The sequence below is a fragment of the Atheta coriaria genome, unplaced genomic scaffold, assembly GCF_025399875.1.
Source record: "Atheta coriaria isolate IRGN ID8LTWV9N9 unplaced genomic scaffold, Caltech_Dcor_3.1 hic_scaffold_6_pilon, whole genome shotgun sequence".
Taxonomy (NCBI): domain Eukaryota; kingdom Metazoa; phylum Arthropoda; class Insecta; order Coleoptera; family Staphylinidae; genus Dalotia; species Dalotia coriaria.
The window spans coordinates 13,947,125-13,955,147 of NW_027045448.1; the positions used below are offsets into that span (position 1 = coordinate 13,947,125).

At 34.3% G+C, this 8,023-nt stretch overlaps 1 long non-coding RNA gene across 3 annotated transcripts; it reads right to left on the bottom strand.

The window, feature by feature from the left end:
• Nucleotides 1-4,524: 4,524 nt before the first annotated feature.
• On the bottom strand, nucleotides 4,525-6,635 carry LOC135793954 (uncharacterized). 3 transcript variants are annotated; one of them, XR_010548753.1, is made up of 7 exons: nucleotides 6,393-6,635; nucleotides 5,661-5,712; nucleotides 5,497-5,548; nucleotides 5,126-5,177; nucleotides 4,930-4,981; nucleotides 4,767-4,818; nucleotides 4,525-4,654 (listed from the first exon to the last, which is right to left on the bottom strand). It is a non-coding gene; the product is annotated as an uncharacterized lncRNA (long non-coding RNA). The 3 variants fall into 3 exon arrangements; XR_010548752.1 differs by lacking the exon at nucleotides 6,393-6,635 and adding an exon at nucleotides 5,824-6,004; XR_010548754.1 differs by lacking the exons at nucleotides 5,661-5,712; nucleotides 6,393-6,635 and adding an exon at nucleotides 5,824-5,999.
• Between the last annotated feature and the right edge of the window lie 1,388 nt (nucleotides 6,636-8,023).

Here is an 8,023-nt window from a genome sequence, read left to right on the forward strand (position 1 = left end):
GAATAATTTTATTAGGATGCGGAATTTAAATCTGTATCTCCCTGTATCGAACTATAATGCTCTCAAAAAATTTTTACGCGAGTTATATTGATAGTTGTGTGTATACGCACTTGTACTCGTTGTGCTAGGAATTGCAGCTTTTGTGTTATAAATATTACGAACGCGGTCTAATTCTAAGTCCGGAATAATTTTTATTAGATGCGGAATTTAAATTGTATCTCCCCTGTATTGAAATTTATTGCTAGAAAATTTTTTTACGCGAAAGCTATATTGATAGTTGTGTGTATACGCACTTGTACTCCGCGTTGCGCTAGGGTATGTAGTATTTTTGTTATAACACGTGAACGCGGTCTAATTCTAAGTCCGGCCGAATAATTTTATTAGGGATGCAAATTTAAATATGTATCTCCTGTATCGAAATTCTATTGATAAAATTTTTACGCGAGTTATATTATCTATTATTTATTGTGTTGATATTTGCATTTCTTTTATCGCGTAGAGTAACTATTTTAGTCGTATTACGGTCGTGATGAATTCCTGCGGCAGTCTAAGTGTTCCTTATAATATACGTAAATATTCAATGCATACTATGTAGAATTGTTCTAAAGTATCCTACACTGTTACTATCTTGTGTTTATAAACAAACAAGTTTTTGTTATCTTCAACTTGTGTGCTGCTCGCCACATTCTCGGCACACATGCGGTCGAGTTGCAAACGTTAGTCTAATTTTGATCGTCCAGTGAACCGTGAGTTTCTGCGAACCTTTCACTTTCTTAATTTCTCTTCGCGATATATGTAATCTTCCCAATTGATCTGTAATTGATTTGTTCGACTGCACACGAGAGGGCATGTGCGTGGCAGTTTGTTAAACGCGGGTAGTATATTTGCAAAGATTATGTGTGAATGATGTACGAGTACTGTCGGCCGTTTGATACTCTTCGATTATATTCATTTAATGAAAGTCGTTATCAACTACATTTTGAATTTAATCAGTTTCGTACTCTAGTATTAACGCGTGTTTGGCTGTAATGTGTGTACTCACATGCCTATAAGTATTGATACTCAAAAGGGAAAATTTCTATTTTACATCAAGGTATGTTTTCTCATATTTTTTGTAAAGATTTTTGATTAATTTCTGCTTTAAAACACTTTACAAACGCCTGATTTTAACTACAAAAATAAATGTTTTCTTTACTTCAAATATATATCACAATGTATTATTCTAATCATAGACCACCACAATTTGTATTTTGTTTATACAGTTTTACATTTACATTTAAAATTGATTTGATAGATTGTTGTATTAATTTTGCTTTTATCGTGTTTTTATTTACACATTACACTACTCGTTGTTCAAGATTGTCGTCTGCCGTCGTATTGCTTACTCGCTTCATACAGGATGCAAATGTACGAGTACGTAAGTTGTTTATATCTCATACTCGTATGTTGGCTGTATCCTATATTCATATTATTTAATTTGGTAAATCGATTTATAGACGCTCTATAAAATTGGTAAGTTTTTCATTCCGTTTAACACATTAATTGCTTGAAGTTTGTCGCGCCGTCGGATGTGTGTTTCCCGTGCCTCGCTGCAACATACGACTTGTAACGGTGCTGCTCGCTCACCGATTTACTTGTACAATAAAATAAGTATTTGATTTTTTATATCATTTAACCATCTACTTTTTCTATTATCCAGAGGGAAAATGATTTCATCTTAATTGGTCTGTTTTTGTAATGTTTTTTCGGTAGAAATTCGTTTTAAAAATGTAAATGTTTTCTCATCATCTTGCATTATCCTTGTATTGTTTTTTAGCCGTTGTTCTGCATTTAAATATTAAGGTTTTTCCCTCTTTGATCTACCCTCTGTATATAAATTTTCCTGGTGCTTCTGTGAAAAACTGATAAAAAGTAATGTTTCTTTTGTCTTCCTCCTTGAACTTTTGATTTTCTTTCAGTAACACCCAGTATATTAGTTTCCCGTGGTGCTTTTCAAAAAGTCATCAAGATCTGTGTTTTCAAGTTTGTACTGTACATTTTCTGTTCAACTATAATAATAATTATCTTTTCTAACACCCTGTACATTAGTTTTCCATTGTGTTACAAAGTGAAATGGTCCCAAGGTACAGCCTCTTGTAGTTTGAGTTCTCTGTTTCTTAAATATTATAATTTTTGTAACACCCTGTATATTAGTTTTCCAGACATTAAAGGTGAAAAAACCAAAGCGATATTTGTTGTGCTTAAATGTTTTTCTTGTTTCCAAATTTTAAATTTCATTTTGTAACACCCTGTATATTTGTTTCCACTGACGTAGTAAATGGCTATTTGCTAATTTGTTTATCCCACTTACCTTTATGAAGTGGTAATTTTTGCTAAGCATTTTAGCTGGCGTTAGATGTGCGCGGCTAGGAAGGTCAAGTCCTTGTTCCAATATGGCGGCACGAATTCCAAGTTGGACTTGAAATCAAAACTTGTATTATACAGCACAAAGAAAATAGTAAGATATATTGACTACTTTCATTTATGTGTTCGCCTTCTATCATCACAGGTAGAGGTTTCTAAGAGAGAGTTCTCCTGGCTGATCCCCATAAAAATTGCTAAGGTATCCTGTATGATTTGTGTACTCCATCTTCATTTCAGCTACAGGTCAGAACTTGTAAGAATATTTTAAGTGTCCCTCTCTCTTGAGGCGGAATTTAAAAATAGAAATATTTTACAAGTTCCTTAAAAAGGATGTGTCCCTTATATGAGTTCCTCTCTCTGTAGTGATCCCCACCATAAAAATTCTGTTGATATGCCTTGATAATTTCGGGGATGAAGTGCAGAGACATCGTAGCTGTAGGATGGGCTGGAGCGATGGAAGAATCGAAGCAGGAGATCGACCAGAGCGCCGGAGGCGCTCTGGGAGATCGACCGTAGACTGTCTTATAACGACACACGTGCTAAAATTTAAAATCTGATCCTCCCCTGTTCTCTTCTATTTCCTCCCTCTTCTCTACTCTACTGCTCTGTTGTTCTCTTCTATCTTCTCCTATTCTCTACTACTCTCATTCTTCTATTTCTCTGGTGTTCTCCCTGTTCTCCATTTACTCTTACTTCTTCATTTTGCCTCCACTTGTATTTCAATTTCTTATATTTCGTTGCAATTCATATATGCAACCTAAATTTCACCTGATATTTTTATATTTGAGAAAAAATGCCTTCTATACCTGGGATTCGATCCGTGTCTGCCAGCATGCCGTAGGTGCATCGTCCCACTGACCACCGAGTGTTTTTATTATTGTTATTTGATTCTTCTATTTATGTTTCTATTTTATCATGTTTTTAAAAACAACAACACAATTCAAGCAACAGTTATGTTATTCCTGCGCCACGCACTTAAGTTTTGTATGCCACTATTTAATACTGAAAACGGCGCAAGAGGGTACCAAATAGAAATGTGAATAAGTGATTATAAATGTAATAAGTGTTTTATTAATAACTTTTAGAATTACATATAAGTAAACATTCGCAAAAAATAAAACGTACACGTGAGACCACAAGGTGAACTAAGCAACCAGAGTAGCAATAATCATTCTGACCCACCTCAAGTGCGTCATATCGCTCTGTGTCGAGTTTGTTGGCCCGTCGTGTCACATAAGTAAGATCATAAAACATAACAAAAATATTATTTCATTGAATATTTTCTTCAAATATGATTTACCTTATTTATTGTCTGTTTTAAAAAATTCTCCTGAAACTTAAAAAAATCGTGGTATAAATAATAGAACTGGAACCCATTACTACACAATTTGAAAAAAATAAACCAAGATACAGACAGTACCCCAAAACAAGAAAAAACTGTCTCGAAATACAAAATGTGCAATTTTTATGGCTTTTCCGTGAGAAAATTGCATAACTAGGTTATAGAGATGATGCAGAATTACAATACTTACAATCTGATGTAAATATGGCCCGCCTGCAAGGTTTCCGTTCAATTCTCATACCCTAAAACAAGAAAAAATCAGAGTCTCGAAATACAAAATGCAATTTTTATGTATTTTCCGTGAGAAAATTGCATAACTAGGTTATAGAGATGATGCAGAATTATAATACCTACAATCTGATGCCGTAAATATGGCCCGCCTGGTGAGTTTCCGTTCAATTTCTACAGCCCCAAAACAAGAAAAATCAGTGTCTCGAAATACAAAATGCAATTTTTATGGCTTTCCGTGAGAAAATTGCATAACTAGGGTTATAGAGATGATGCAGAATTACAATACTTACAATCTGATGTAAATATGGGTCTGCCTGGTGCGTTTCCGTTCAATTCTACAGCCCCCAAAACAAGAAAAATCAGAGTCTCTGAAATACAAAAATGCAATTTTATGGCTTCTCCCGTGAGAAAATTGCATAACTAGTTTTCATAGAGATGATGCAGAATTATAATATCATAATCTGATGTAAATATGGCCTGCCCAGAAGTTTCCAAGGTTCAATTTCTACAGCCCCAAAAACAAGAAAAATCAGTGTCTCGAAATACAAAAATGCAATTTTTATGGCTTTCCCGTGAGAAAATTGCATAACTAGGTTATAGAGATGATGCAGAATTACAATACTTACAATCTGATGTAAATATGGCCCGCCTGCGAGTTTCCGTTCAATTTCTACAGCCCTAAAACAAGAAAAATCAGTGTCTCGAAATACAAAAATGCAATTTTTATGGCTTTCCCGTGAGAAAATTGCATAACTAGGTTATAGAGATGATGCAGAATTACAATACTTACAATCTGATGTAAATATGGCCCGCCTGCGAGTTTCCGTTCAATTTCTACAGCCCTAAAACAAGAAAAATCAGTGTCTCGAAATACAAAAATGCAATTTTATGGCTTTCCCGTGAGAAAATTGCATAACTAGGTTATAGAGATGATGCAGAATTACAATACTTACAATCTGATGTAAATATGGCCCGCCTGCGAGTTTCCGTTCAATTTCTACAGCCCTAAAACAAGAAAAATCAGTGTCTCGAAATACAAAAATGCAATTTTTACGGCTTTCCCGTGAGAAAATTGCCTAACTAGGTTATAGAGATGATGCAGAATTATAATAATAGGTTATAGAGATGATGCAGAATTACAATACTTACAATCTGATGTAAATATGGCCCGCCTGCGAGTTTCCGTTCAATTTCTACAGCCCTAAAACAAGAAAAATCAGTGTCTCGAAATACAAAAATGCAATTTTTATGGCTTTCCCGTGAGAAAATTGCACTAACTAGGAATTACAATACTTACAATAGATGGCCCGCCTGCGATGATAGAACAGAATTACAATAGCTTTTACAATTATAGAGATGATGCAGTGAAAATGGCCCGCCTGCAAGTTTCCGTTCAATTTCTACAGCCCTAAAACAAGAAAAATCAGTGTCTCGAAATACAAAAATGCAATTTTTATGGCTTTCCCGTGAGAAAATTGCAAAACTAGGACATAGGGATGATACAGAATTACAATACTTACAATCTGATGTAAAAATGGCCCGCCTGCGAGTTTCCGTTCAATTTCTACAGCCCTAAAACAAGAAAAATCAATGTATCGAAATACAAAAATGCAATTTTTATGGCTTTCCCGTGAGAAAATTGCATAACTAGGTTATAGAGATGATGCAGAATTACAATACTTACTATCTGATGTAAATATGGCCCGCCTGCGAGTTCCCGTTCACTTTCCACAGCCCTAAAACAAGAAAAATCAGTGTCTCAAAATACAAAAATGCAATTTTTATAGCTTTCCCGTGAGAAAATTGCAAAACTAGGACATAGGGATGATACAGAATTAAATTCTTACAATTTGAAGTGAAAATGGCCCGCTTGCGAGTCCTCGTTCAATTTATACAGCTCGGTAGAAGTTTACTAACATATTACCGTGATAAAGTGTAAAGTACGTTTTACACTCTACGTGTGTGTTAACTAAGCCTTAATTGGTTGACACAATATTCAGAAGGTATACATAAAAAAATACTACTATATACTAATAGTACTAGTATATACTTAAGTACCCAAGCAACATCTACAAACTGCAACAATATTTTGCGCATTTTCAATGAGTTCCGACTTGTAAAATGCAAATCTAAGAGTCGATTTTGTTCTGCCATGTTACAGTTAATGTTAAATGTTAATTGCAACATCTAAAAACATGCAATTAGCAATGAGTAATGAAATGTTTTGTATTTTTGTTTACGCGGCACTTAAAAATCTAAACAGTCAACGCAAAACAACAATCTACATTTGATAAACAAACTTATCAGGACGATATTCACTGCAACGAATGTGTTTTCAGTGTGGCAAGTAACATTTAACAGAATTACAATATGGCAGAACAGAATCGGCCCATAACATAACATACATTAAATTTACAATTCTTTGTATTGCAAAGGCCATAGAATAAAAATCGACAAAGTTTAAGAGCGATTTTAAGGTACTTCTGGCCTAATTTGCGGGGTGCCAAGATCGCACTATCTCAATTTAAAAGAATCATTCAAATCGCACGAACAGTTCCCGAGATACAGCCAAATTTCTTCAATTTGAACCACCACGCAATTATAATACGTTTCACCGAATTAAAAACCCGAAACACCAGGCGAATAACGCGATACGATCGCGAACCAACCGGTGATAAGACTGAAACATGTTTGCATTGGATGGCAACTATGTGCAACACACGGCGCTGTTACTATTGTTGACAAAAACATCAACTAACAAAACAAAACAAATTCAAATGTTGACATACCAGCTATGTGACAATTCAACTTATTATATTGAGGGCCAACCAACCACCTAAACATGAACACGAAATAATTACCCCATACAATCTCATTTCCTCGACGATAAAGAATCGCTCAAGGCGTCAATTAAATCAGCAATTTGAATTGAATGGCGCCCGTAATTGTGTAATTGAAATAAAACCAGCGCCGGAAAAAAAATGTCTAGGAAACTGCAATTATCGCAAGCAATTTACTCACATACGATTCAAACTCGATCGGCGGGAAGGAGCAGTCAGTAATACCAATCAGACGGGAAACAGGCGGCGAGAAACAAACAAGAACTTGAACTCGCGCTCGTAAAACGAAAAAAAATATCGCTTCACTTTCACTGCCAGCAACAGACGCAAGACGAAATCATATTTATTACACGATATTACACACACGCGTTGAACAAAAATGTTAATTAAGCCAAAAGCACCAAAATTAATAAATTAGTTTTCACATAGAACATAAATGCTAATTGTTCATTATCCGCATCGTCAATTTTTAGTAGTATTTAGAAGTTTATAAAAGAAAGCCGTCAACAAATTATGAATTTTGAATAGAATTTAATTACAAATTGAATTAGGTAAAAACACCGCGAATAACTTGCAAAAACACACATTATTAAACACGAAATTAATTGAACCAATTCACCATTTAAATTAGAAAGACATAAAAACCCCCGATGGAAGAATGAAATTAATTAAATGAAATGAGTCACATGATTCGTGAATACAGGCGTCTACAAAACGCTTTCACGAAAATAACAAATGTGCATTCCACGCGTGCAGAAAATGAAGCATCTTGGATACAAAGTTGACGAAAGCAAAAAATATTTTATCTTAGTCATAAATCAAACTGAAAGACAAGAAAATCTTAGATGTGATGACCGTCAACACAAAAATGTACAAAATTGTGATATTATTGAATATTGAAAGTAAAATCTTGTGAAATAAATTTATAAATTTCACTAACATACAGTGCGTTTAGATTTAATTAAAATATATTCTCTATTTTTTATTTTAAACAGGAACTTACGTGATATTATTTCCCATGTTATATTTCAGTAATATCCGTTTAAAATTCAAACAAAAACAAATGTGTGACATTATAACGAGATTAATGATAATGAAAGTTAAACTAGTTCTACCGCAATGACCAAAGAAAGAAAAAAACGAATTAACCATACAGAAACGTGTCAGTCAGTTAGTATTTCAATCGGACTGATTCATTTTTTATTCG